This window comes from Rhodnius prolixus, unplaced genomic scaffold, assembly GCF_049639745.1.
Source record: "Rhodnius prolixus isolate KJV_2025 unplaced genomic scaffold, Rpr scaffold_16, whole genome shotgun sequence".
Lineage (NCBI taxonomy): Eukaryota > Metazoa > Arthropoda > Insecta > Hemiptera > Reduviidae > Rhodnius > Rhodnius prolixus.
The window spans coordinates 2,257,696-2,270,470 of NW_027411616.1; the positions used below are offsets into that span (position 1 = coordinate 2,257,696).

General features: G+C 34.1%; 1 protein-coding gene across 8 annotated transcripts in view; it reads left to right on the forward strand.

The window, feature by feature from the left end:
- The first annotated feature begins 1,055 nt into the window (after positions 1-1,055).
- The window catches only part of Sox102F (transcription factor Sox102F), a 411,141-nt gene continuing 399,421 nt past the window's right edge, over positions 1,056-12,775 (forward strand). For 7 of the 8 annotated variants that reach the window (XM_074134527.1, XM_074134518.1, XM_074134524.1 and 4 more), the window contains exon 1: positions 1,057-1,502. The gene's annotated coding sequence lies outside the window, so the exon portion shown is untranslated. Of the gene's footprint in view, positions 1,503-12,775 lie in introns of all 8 variants that reach the window. The other variant, XM_074134517.1, reaches the window with a different exon arrangement.

Below are 12,775 nucleotides of genomic sequence, written 5' to 3' on the forward strand. Positions count from 1 at the left end.
ATAACAATAAAGTAAAACAATTCTTCTGAACTAAAGCTTATTTCAATAATTGAACTCCAAAACCAATGCTCTAGTGCTAATATTGCATAATTGTATAATGCCTGCCAGTCGTTACCATTGAGACACAATAGAAACTGAGCCCTGTCCATTGCATCCATCCCATAGCATTTCCGCCGAAAACCACTCAGAACTGGACAAACTGCAATAAAATGATAAGTATTCTCTATAGACGACATATTACACAGCGAACACTTATGCCGATCAGCTCTCCGGGTCACAGAGTAATTTAATGGTAAGGAACTTATAAGGAAAAATGTGGGTTTCTTTAGACATTGGACAGCACTGGCTCAGAAGTTCGACCGAGGTAGATTTCTCATTAAGCAATCTTGAAAACTGGCAAAAATATCAGTCAGATATCCTTATAAAAATTAAAGATAGTTTTCGAGAGGAGTCTCTTAGGCGGGCCAGAACGCTTTCTTTTGTACAGGGCACTGGTGGTCGTAAGTTCTCAATTTGGACTGTTCTTTGGTGAAAATGCAAAAAGTAAGTTGCTATTGGTTGAGACATAGTTAATCTTCTTCTCCAGATTGCAGATCCATCATTACCTTAGCTAAACTAGCCTGGAACCGTTTGCTCTCTCACAAAGCTGCTCCTGATTTTAGTAGTTTTCTGAAGTTAGTGTAATGCAACACAAATTATAATAAATGTAATGAAGTAAGGTGAAAATCTTGGGCGTTTCCAAATGATGCACAAATACTTTGAAGAAAAAGAACTTGCTTCTTAAACTAAGAAAAACTTCAAGTTATTAAAAACAAATTGTTTGCGAGACGAGGATTGTTTTCAACGAAATAGTACTTGAATATGAAAGAAAAAAAAATTCTAAAATTTCTAAAAGCTTTGAAAGGGTTCTAATAAATTAGGCATGATGTATGGGCAGTTTGGTAGTAGCGAACAGAGACAATGAATTGCATACAAGAAACGTTCTAGGAAGTTCTTTAAGATACTTGCATTTTTTAAAAGGGCCTACGCTTTAAATGTACAGGACGAAATTTATGTATGAACGATGGGTGATGTATCTATATGGTGCGTAGTGAGTACGATGGCAGCAGTGAAGGAGCAACAGCACTGAGAGAGCAGAAGCATTTGTGATAGAAATAGTGGTAGAGAATGGTTTGAAGACAATCAAGACCGTAGAGGAGAACTCTTCCAAGTTGCTCAAACCAGCTAGACTGGCTGTGTTTGTAGCTCCCCGCTCTACTTGAGCACAAAACTTGCTCGCGTACATTCAGTCTGTCCCTGTCCGTCTGACCATGTACTAGTGTGCATAGTGCTTTAGGAACGAGATTACAGAGAAATTCACCTCGAACCGCCCTCATCACCCTATTGTTCACGCGAATCAAAAACTACAACAAAATAAAAAAAAAATACAAAAATAAAAACCAAAAATTATACAGATCAACAATCCTCTGCGTCTACTCCGGATTACGCGCCAAAATAATATGGTGAGTTTAATGCAATAAACAAACAAAAAATCCAATTTATTTATTTGGGGAGATATTTAATTTGTTTTTGGAATTCTTTAAAAATCTGAGCATTACCCTGGGATGGTTGATTGATAATGAATGACAGCTCTCAAAAACGTGAATTGGTTGATATCGCCTGGCGGGGCCTGCGTTCCGGGCTATCACTAAAAAAACTTTTTCCGCGCTTTATTGTTATCTAATATTTTTCTGTTAAAATTCCAAATCTGCAAGTTTTCATACTTCCAATAATCAAATATTTCTCTCGTAACATAGAAAATCTATGTACCTATCTCCTATCTCCCATTAGTTAGTCTCAAGATGGTCTTTCGGCATACAAATCCTGATAAAAATGTCAATCAATCTCTGGATCATTCGTAAATGGATCTGTTTTAACCCTTTCATTTTTGCCAACTTAACTTCTTCAAGAGTGAGGTGGTTCTTTATTCAAGGATTCATTTTGTTTTCGAGAAATCCATCCACCATTCTTCTGATTCTCCAATTTTCTTTATAAGAACTTCATATCTCCTATAACTTCTTTCTTTCATCCGAATTGAATATCAATGAGTTATTGAGTTAAAGTTTATTTAGCACAGAGAAGTGAATTCTTTAATACATTGATCGTACTTCTAAATTTAGTTCCATTTATTCAGTTTTTTACTATCAGTGTTTGTCATATTTAAAAAAGTGTAAAAAATTAATTAGACAAATTTTAGAAAATACAACATTGCCCTGCGTATATAGAACCAAACCAAAATTATTAATTTAAATTTACAAATTAGGAATAAATTTGAATCTATTTTTCTGGTTTTCAAGTCCACCATTTCATAGAACTTCCAATCACAATGTTCTAAGCTTACCCGTTTTGGCACACGTTAAATGTTAGCCTTCAATTTCTTACCTCCCTCCAAAACAACCAGTCTATCGATGAGTTGCTGAAGAAAGGTTGAACCAAAGTAATAGGTCCTACATTCAAGCGCAAGACTGTTAGTATTTAAATAAATCAATCACTCTCAATTCCTGTATCTAAAAAGAATAGTAAAAACCTGAAAATAACGTTTACATAATAAAGTTGCACATTACTCCAAATTTGGATTCTTATTGAAACTCTTAAAAAAGTTTAAAAAAATTTCTTTGGAGACTTTTTTTTTTTTGGAAAAAATCGCAAAAAGAAAGAGTTGATAAATCAAGTTTACTTTGTGGTTGATGAAATAGGATAGAAACTTTGATAAGTCCACGGAATCATTGACCAGGTATTATTAAGTGAAAGAAGAATGTTTGAAATGAAAGCGTTACTCATGGCAGTATTCATTGATGAAGTTGAAAAAAGTTGTCACAACTTCTCGAAAAAATCAAAACTTGCATCTTGTCAGCAAGTATATCTCCTTACCAGAAAGTCTACCTTTCCCAACTTAACGGCATGCCTTTCAATCTTCTCCCGGAAGTACTAACAAAACCTGATATGGAGCGTCAATTAAAGCACCTCTTGCAACTAAACATTGAATTGATTGTGAATATGGTTCAGAATCATAGAATAAATCTGATACGAGATGGTACTAATTTGTTTATCTTCATCCTAATAAAACGACATTATTTATTGCGTTCAGATTTATGTATTCTGATGAAATAATTAGATCTATGTGGTATCAGTTAAGTCTCAAAGTTCAAGCTGTATCACTCGTAAGGCAACACTTATTATACTCTTAATTTCTTAAGTTTTTTTATATTAGTTTAGGCGAGCGTGTATTAAACTCAACCCACATGAGTATTCTTTTACCACCCAAAAATCTGCAAGCATTTGATGTTCTTTTTCTTTCGTAAAAGTAACTTTTTTGTTTAGCATTACTTTACTCAAAGTACTAAATAAAAATCTTTTGTTTATTTTTCATCTTAAGTATAATTTGTGTTTTATGTTATCATTATCTATTTTTATACTTACTTTAAACTAGATCTTCCTTTATAGAATTTTTAAAATATTAAAACCTCTTTTAGAGGATCAATTTTTTGATTCTTGTATTAATGGAATTTTTCCTTTCTCTCCTTTGATTGTATTTTCGCGCAATGTGTGAATTACAGAGATATTGCAACAATATTTCTCTTTTCTCCATGTTTTTGTTGCAATATATGCAAAAACTGTGTAGACTAACGGTTCATCGGACACTTGAGGCAACTTTATTATACGATGTTCTTAACGGGTCCTCAATAGGATAACAAAGGCGTACTTTCAGTCTCAAATACTTTTTTAAATAGACGTTTTGACTCACCTCAAGTCCATTTTTTTAAAAAATTATAACTACTAATTATTTTAAATCATCAAGTCTAACATTCACACGTGGTTGTCATTTTGTAACAATGAAGTCGTGGAGTGTGCGCACCGCATTACAAAAATCAAAAATAGAATCAAGTTCAAATTTGATGTCTGGTTTAGCTGCCAAATCGGACATTTATCACCACTTTACTGAATGATTTTCCATTTCTTGGAGATTTTCTCAAAAATGGTTCCAACGGTATTATGGCCTACTTATGTTTGGAACATTTTCTCCCAACTTTTATTAAGAGCATCTCTGTGCTTGTCTCCAAAAGGCCCATTACAGTGAATAATGAACTTATTACTAATTAATAAAGTTCCTAATTAGGTGGCCGGAAACGCCATTTCCATGAATTGATGTCTGTATATTGACAAATAACACCAACATCTTTTATTTATTTTCAATATTACAGTTATAAATGCATAAAAAAGGCGTCAAATTAACTCCAAACATTTTCTCATTTTTGATGGTTTTTGGTTTTCTTTGTGGATCTACTTGAAGATTGACTCCGGGTGGTACGAAACATATAGTTGAAAAAGATTAAAAGGATTTGATGTATGACATTCTTGACTGAATTACTTAATAGTGTCAACTTCGTTGGACTGGAGAGCATTCCCGAATACTAATTAATATATGGCATAGGTTCGCTTCTATAAAATGTCACTTTCTTTTATATGAAATCGCGAAGTTTCAGTTCAGTTTTAATTGTAAAAAATGTTTAAAAAAGTAATTGTAGTTAAGCTACAAAAGGAGATGAACAGCATACTTAGTTTTTACAGTGATCTATGCTACCCTGCAAAATGCTCTGTTTACTACCGTTTAGCCCACCTCAAACACTTGGGAGTTAATTGCATGGTTTATAAACTACAGCGACATATTTTTGCATTTTAATGCCTTCGTTTTTCGTTGTCGTGGATTCCTATAATTTTATTTATTATTATTATTATTTAATTCTCTTTATTTACCTATTGGCAACAAGTAAATGTGATTGTAGATAAACAGAATAAATTGAAAGAGTTGAATAAGCGATGATGACGAGTCGGCTTACTCAGAATGCCGATGAAGTGAATTTGAAGCAAGTCCTTTTCTATCAGGTGATCGCGAGGATGGTCCATGGGGACGCTTCAGCTGTCGGGGGCGAGTTGAGTTGGGGCAGATTGTTGGTACAAGTGTTGGAAATGTTAAATTCAAATGTGGTGTAACGAGATTTGGCTAGGTAAAGAACAAAAAGATTTTTAGGTCAGTATGGATAGTTTGATAGCTGACGCAGAAAGGTGGGTTAACGATGGTGCGTAGCATTTTTGATTGGCGAGTTTGAATGCAGTTAAGATTGGAGCATTTTGCAGTTCCGTATAGTCCAAGCCCGTAGGTCCAGATTTGAGCTGTACTATACAGTTTCTGTTTGTTCATTAGAGTCAATTTGGGTCGTATGTCATGTACCGTAAGTTACTCAAGTTTGGATAATTCAGTAACGTAAGTTTTAAAGGCTGTCACAGATGGTTGAAATGCAAGTTTAGCTAATGTCAGGTGGACAACTGTAAAGTGTGTAACTCTACTAATATTCCTTCTATCTAATGGAAACAAGCACCGTACAGCTTTGCCAACAAGAGATTGGTCCAATTACTGAGGAATTAGGTCTTCGGGCTTCAAGGGATTCGGCGATGCTTTTTTTAGTGTTTATTTAGGGTGATTTTTCTAGCGTAAAGAAAGTTTCTAGTCACTTAAAAAGGTGGTAATGATTGGCGACAGGTCTGGAGAGTTTGGTGGGCTAGTGGAAATGAAAACACTGAATTTATGGTTGGCGATTCGTAAAAAGTTGTCACGCCATAAGATCAATGCCGGACGTTGTTTACGTAATTCCTGGTTTATTCAATCGATTTCCCGACCAAACCTCTTTACATTGATGGTTTCGCGGGTCACAACAATGTTTAATAGATGACACCGCATCGTAGCCATTTTTATTTTACCAAATTTCACCTTTGGGAAGTGTTTGAAATACTCACTCTTGTCCAACCACTGTCCAGCTACTTTTCTATTGTCGTCCAGTATACCCATTAACGTCAAAAGTCACGCCTCGATAGAGCAATGGTTTCTATTTGTTATTCCTAAACATTCCTTAAAGCATTTATTGAAGGCTGTAGTCTAAATAAAAGATGTTATTTAAAAGAATTGAATTTCAAAGAATCATTTTCGATGGTTCAGCTTCCACAATGGTCTTCAAAGCATCATCTCTGTTAAGCTAGAGCTAGGGCGATCGACACGGGCTATATTCCAGGTCAAAATGTATGGACTAAATTTCTTGGAACAACGTGGCACAGTGTTTTCACGAAACTATTGGTGCTTCAAGGAGCATTAAATTTTTCTGGTCGACTCAGAAGTATATTGTTTTAGTTTAAAGTGAAAGAAAATTGTCTGAGATTGCTTTTTCGGCATATTGCCATGGTTTCGAAAAAAATGAAAAGTGATGAAGGTTAAGAAAAGCAAAAATTAAAGGCCAATTTGCTGCAATAACCATGACTAAAAGTAGAGCAATGGCAATGAATCCTTTGGCCTCAATGACTCACTCTATCAGGCGACTTCACAATGCCTCAATTAAGGATGTCAGTTAGTGGTTGGAAGCCATGCCATTTCCTCACCCTGGCGAAAAACATTTTTCCGGTATTTTTATGAAATATTACTTCGCAAAAATCGCGGCACAGCTTTCATTTAGAGGTAGCTGAACATTTAACAGAACCCTCACTGTTTCTGCATTCATGTTTCGTTAGATATGTTCTTGTCCAAAGAGAATGCCAAGCCTAAAGCAAAACGTTAGATACGTTTTCGAGCAAATCTTAGCAAAGTAAAAGATGTTCTGTAAAGTGGTAGAGGGGCTTTTTTGCTAAGCGACTGACAGCCTGGGTTACTGAAAATATTAAATGTCTCAACATCTGGCCAATTTTATTTGTTTGAGCAGAATGCAGTTTTCATTACAACTGTACTGCACTGAGTTAACACAAAAGGTTAACTGAAGAAGCTCGGTCTTTTTACTTTTCTCGGATGCCAAAATATGCAGAACAAGCCATGAATATACGGCACAAATCCTCTTTTAGAACATTGCCATATACAAGGCAGTTACTGTTTAAATCTATTCTGTAAGTGGCATTTCTTAATTTTAATGAAAATGTGTATTTATTAATAGTCCTAAGTTGAGCAAATAAACGTGTAACTATATGATATAAGAAGATATTGTTGTGGATTTGAACTATTGTTGCAATATAATTTATGCTCTACCCAACTGTATTTGATACAGGACGTGGGTCCTATAAATCAAATAAATAAATATAAATATAAAACTATTTGGAGGGTATTTACGACTGGTAACACGGAACTGTTCGGCCCAATAAAATACGTGCTCATCAAATTCGTTTAAATTTAGTAAAATAAACTTTAAAATACAAAGCAAGCAGCCACTGGCGAATATGCCAGTAAGGTGTACTACCCGCTAGTCTACTGAGAGATGGCAAATCTGGAACACCGCTCAGGAAACTCAGTTTACAAAATAAAAAATGAGAATTTAAGTTAGCCAAACGAAAGCAAATAATAATTAATTTGTAAACATTAAAGGATAAATAATGCGAAGCTAGCAAATCGGTCCAACTAACTGGAGCGGAGTGTTGTGTCTAACTTTGTTTTGTCTACTTATTATGACCTATAATTATAACCTTTATTAATAACCTTCCAGGTGTCCACTTTCTACTTTCTCTCACACCAATCTCAACATGATAACTTGCAAAGTATCTTCAAGAAAAGATTTTCAGTTTGTTGGAATCCTTCGGCAACTAATGATCCAGAATTCCTAGATCTCATTCTCCATTCCCACAGCACCGTACCACTTCATCCCTCTGAAATAAAATGTATTATTGAACGATCACTTCTTAAAAAAGAAATTCGCTGGACTCGGCCTAATAACGGAGGACATCCTTCGCAACTTGCCCTCGAAGGCGGTCATATTCCTCATCCTGAAAACAACCCTAATTACAGAACCCAACAATTTTCTATCAATAAAAAATATCTCATATCACATTAATTCTAAAACCCCAAAAATTACTCTTTCAACGTCTTGTTTTAAAGAGAATCAAATATTTCTTAGAACCCCAACATGCTGTTCCTTCTCATCTGTTTGGTACCCAATATTTTCTAAATTTATACCTTTAAGTTGCACAACAAATAGCTAATTATCATTAGGAGAACCTTATAGCCACTGTAGTTAGTTTCAACACAGTTCAAAAATGGGAAACTTATTTTGGTGTGATTATGCATAAAGAAACAATTTATAAAATACAAAAAGAAATGGGTCGTTCAAAAAGTTACACAATGTCAATACCACGTAACTAAAAATTATTACAAATAGGAATAGGAATTAAGAATTATACGAGTTAAAAAGAAATACCAGTGATATTATTCTTAAAATATCCAAAATAGTGTTATTAAGACCTTATTAATGTAAGATATGTATCGTAACATTAATTGAGATAATTTTTAATATCGCACAATTGTAACTGTATGGCTGTAGACAGGGTGAACCTCCAAAAAGTGAAAAATCCCAAGTGGCAGTAGGAACTTAGAAAGGAATAAAGAAATATGGCGTTACAAAATATTCTAAAACAATAAAATCGCAGGACATAAAAACTGTATCCTTCGATTTGATCCTACCAGGGGATCTGATTGTCACTTTAACACATTAATATAAAACAAACTATCAGCAGTCGGAATGAATGCATATAGAAGGGGGCGGTTATGGATTTATAAATGTACAGTGATCACAACTTTATTTTAGGTGCATTCTTTAATCCCAGTGCTTTAAACTTAAACAAATTTGGAAGCCTTCTTCAAATATAATCTTTACGGATTAGCTTAGGAGCCATTTTGAAGAAAGTGAACTATCGATTGACTAAAGAGGTCCTTCCGGTAATGAAATTTTCTTCGATTGTATCGCTACAACCAATCAGAGCAGCTCTGCCCCCTCTTAGGGGTGCCACAATCGAATTTCCCAGAAATATTTTTCGAATACAAGTTGTGGATTTCTATGTTGTTAATCTCTAGAAAAAGTTTGAAGGTCCTGTTTGCGAGGTAACCTCAAAATACTGGCACTTCTGCTCTGCCGATCTTGACCAAAACGTTATCGTGGCCGCTCCTAAGCGAAGATTTGAACTAGCTCAGATTTTTAGGTTTTAAGTCACAGTGGATTCACAAACTGAGCATTTTGTAAAAAGTAACTGCCCTGACTTAGGGGGTCTTAGTACTTGCGGCGGAACAATTAAAAATTCACACGCGGTTTTGCCTCCTCTCAGTAATTAAAACTGTCCGGTAGGACAGTTGTATAAGGGTTGACCATCAAAAACTGCACGAAAAAGCGTAACGTTGAAAAACACCGAACTTTGACAATTTTTTTCTCTTTTTCTATAAAAGATAAAATTCCCAAATTTTCTTTAAATCTTACTCCAAACCCTCCTTTATAACTGTAATTTTTTTGCAACCACCCAGATCTAATAGGTTTCGAGAAAAAAGTTGCCGAAAATGAGCAAAAACGGCTTTTTCAAAAAATGTTCTTGTTCTTGTTCTTGTTGTTGTTGTTGTTGTTGTTGTTGTTCTTGTTGTTACCTTATTTGTAAACAACGTAGCGCCTAAACGCGTGAACCGATTTTCATGAATGAGGTGTCATTCGATTCAGTATTTTATGTAGATGTGTCTTTTGGGGGTCCCGACGCTGTACATCGAATGGGTGAGGAGTTAGCCCCCTTTATGTAAGGCCCCCTCCAAAATTATTATTACTAATTACTCTGTAAATCTTGGCCCGATTTTGATAAAATTTGTTAGGATGATAGGGTTAGGGCTCCCCTACGTAACATTAAAGCGGCGATCAGCTCTTACACTTGTTAAGGGGAAGTATAGCAATCGTTTCAAATTATCGACACGTGAACCGATTTTTATGAATGAAGTGTCATTCGAATCGAAATTTTTTACAGATTTACACTTTAAAAGTCTCGGCACCGTGCCTCATAAGGAGGGGAGTTTGCCCCACCCAAATAAGGCCCTTTCTAAAACTATTATTACCAATATTTCTATAACGCTTAGTCCGATTTTGATAAAATTCAGCTCGAATAAGTGGTTAAAGCTCCTCTACGTTGCTGATTCTCTTGCTCCTACTAAGAGGAAGTACTGCAATCGTTTAAATTAACAATGAGTGAACCGATTTAAATCAATGAATTGTTCGATTAAAAAATCTTTGCCTCTTTGCCTTTTAGGGAGAAGTACTGCAATCCTAGTTTATTTTTCTTACTCCTCTTAAAAGGAAGTACTGAAATCGCAGTTTAATTTTGCTATTTACGTACAAATTCCTTCCTATGTTATTCAAAACGCTTTCTCAAAAAAATTGTTATTGAGGATGGTTTGGGAGCCGCAACTACAATCATTCTTTAAAAAGATCTCTCCAGTGGTAGTTAACACCTTATCAGGTTATAATGATAGAATTGCTTATTCCAAATTTTAAAAAAATCTTTAAAGAAGATATGTAACTTTGTAAAATAGACAAAAAGGAAAATCATCCAAAAGGTACAAAAATCTCCTTAACAAAAACTTACAGTTTAAAATGTTAAGTATAAGGGTTGATTAAACGCCAAAAGGTACACAAATCAGCCAGTACCCAACATTTCATTAATACTTCATTAATATTTAAGTAATTCTACTGCATTAATTTTCATTAATAAGTTATTTTTTAGAATTTATTAGATATCACAGACCCTTATGCTGGCCACTTCATTTATATTATTTTTTTGTTATAATTATGATAAATCACATATACGTACATGCATGTTAAAGTAAAGATAAAGTTAGAGTAGGCTACTGTCTTGAATTCGTCTTACCGAAATATTCGTGAGCACAATTAACACACAGTTAATAACAAGTAGATTATTAAACAATAATTATTCATTTCTCTATTGTAATTTAATTTAGTCCCCCTAATTTTACTTATAGTAAAATACTGGAATAATTAGCTGTCCTAAATATATGCATATCTTATTTACTTTATATTACATATATACAACATTGTGGGAAGAACACCTAGATGGAGAATGTAATTGAAGAAAACTATATTATTTGCGATAAAGCCAGATAATTATTACCTATTATTATAAAAGTTTGACTACTTCATACAATAACAATTACTTTAATCGAAGAATGAACTTAAACCGACGATTTTTATTTAAGAAATAAAAATAAATAAATAAAATAAACAAAATCATTGATGTAAGTTGGTGTAAGCATTTTTTTAAACAAGGTTTTGAATTTTTTAGCCTCATATTTTTATTTTATTTTTTATAACGTTTTTCTTTTTAACCTGTAATTAATAGTTTGATTATTATAAATAACTAGATATTACAGTCAATCTACAGTGCTACTTGAACATATATTTTGTAGACGAAAATGGCCAGCATAAGGGTCTGTGACATCTAATAAATTCTAAAAAATAACTTATTAATGAAAATTAATGCAGTAGAATTACTTAAATATTAATGAAGTATTAATGAAATGTTGGGTACTGGCTGATTTGTGTACCTTTTGGCGTTTAATCAACCCTTATACTTAACATTTTAAACTGTAAGTTTTTGTTAAGGAGTATTAGTGTAACGGAAGCATCGAAAGCTGACTGAAACTAATAATATCATATTCTTACAATATAATTATGTGCAAAAGATGTGTTACCCATGAAAAAAACATGATTATATAATTATGATGTATTAAAGACGTAATATTCCGAGTGTAGTTATTGAAGAGTTTAGGCCCAACTAGTAGCATTGTGGTAGCTGAAGTATTTTAAATCGTCTTGAGCTTCACAAAGATCGTGAAAGTTGCTTTGAGAAGTCGAAATTTCCAATTGGCATTTGATGGATTTTCGACACTCATATTACAGAAAAGTTACATCCGCTCTGATGTTAGAAGGCAGCTATTTCCGTTTGTCCCACCCTTAGCCATCAATTGAATCAACTGAACCTTTAAAGTGCGACATACTGACTTAATCAGACATAACGGAGATGCTACAATTCCGTGCATGAATTTAAGGGCGTGAACCGAAATGTTGATTTCCCTAGGGATGTTTCAACTTTTCCTCAGAAACCATTTTAGCTGATATCCTTAATCTTACAATGTACGTATTACCGCTTATATAGCCACAACTTTTCTTTGCAACGTTTCTCCCGCAAAATTCATTTTGGCGCAATTCTGAGAAGGGGCAGGTTTCCGTATTACCACTGCGATAAAGATATCGCGTTTCTTTCGAATTCTTATCAGGAAAACTTATTTGAAGAAGAGATCTTGCTTGGCTGCGCTTCTTCTTGATGCACCATGTTGAGGTAACTAATATTTAAAAGTAATTCGTATTTGGTTGTACGATTGTTTTTGTGGAGCGTGTAGAAAGCAAAAATAAAAAAATCAAAATCAAAAAACGTATCGAATTTCCAGTATTGTTTTTTGGGTTTCTCTCGAACTACGTGGCTGCGATTTTCTCTACACTTGGTTTCCTTATTGCTGGTGTATGTGTAACTTCTAAGGGCAGGCACTTTTGGCTGAGGGTACTCTACAAAGTATAGTGTAAACCATAAAAATGAAATAATAGAAATTTCAAATTTGAAGGCGATCTTTCCAACCCGAGCAACACTTCATTTAGTAGATTTTTCACGGTTTTTTCTAAATTTCATATTTGGATCTGAAACTTCATTTGAATGATTTTTCTAGGGAATTTTGAAGTCTGATTTAGCCACGTGATCACAATAGGTCAGTTTCCGTTTTGGCTAAAATAGGTGTTACTGTACAATACCAGTAAGAGTTACATATTTTTGGGAATTAAATTTGAATAAAATTCTGACATTGCAGTAAGAGAAAGTGGTGCTGTTCTCACTATAGTTGGTG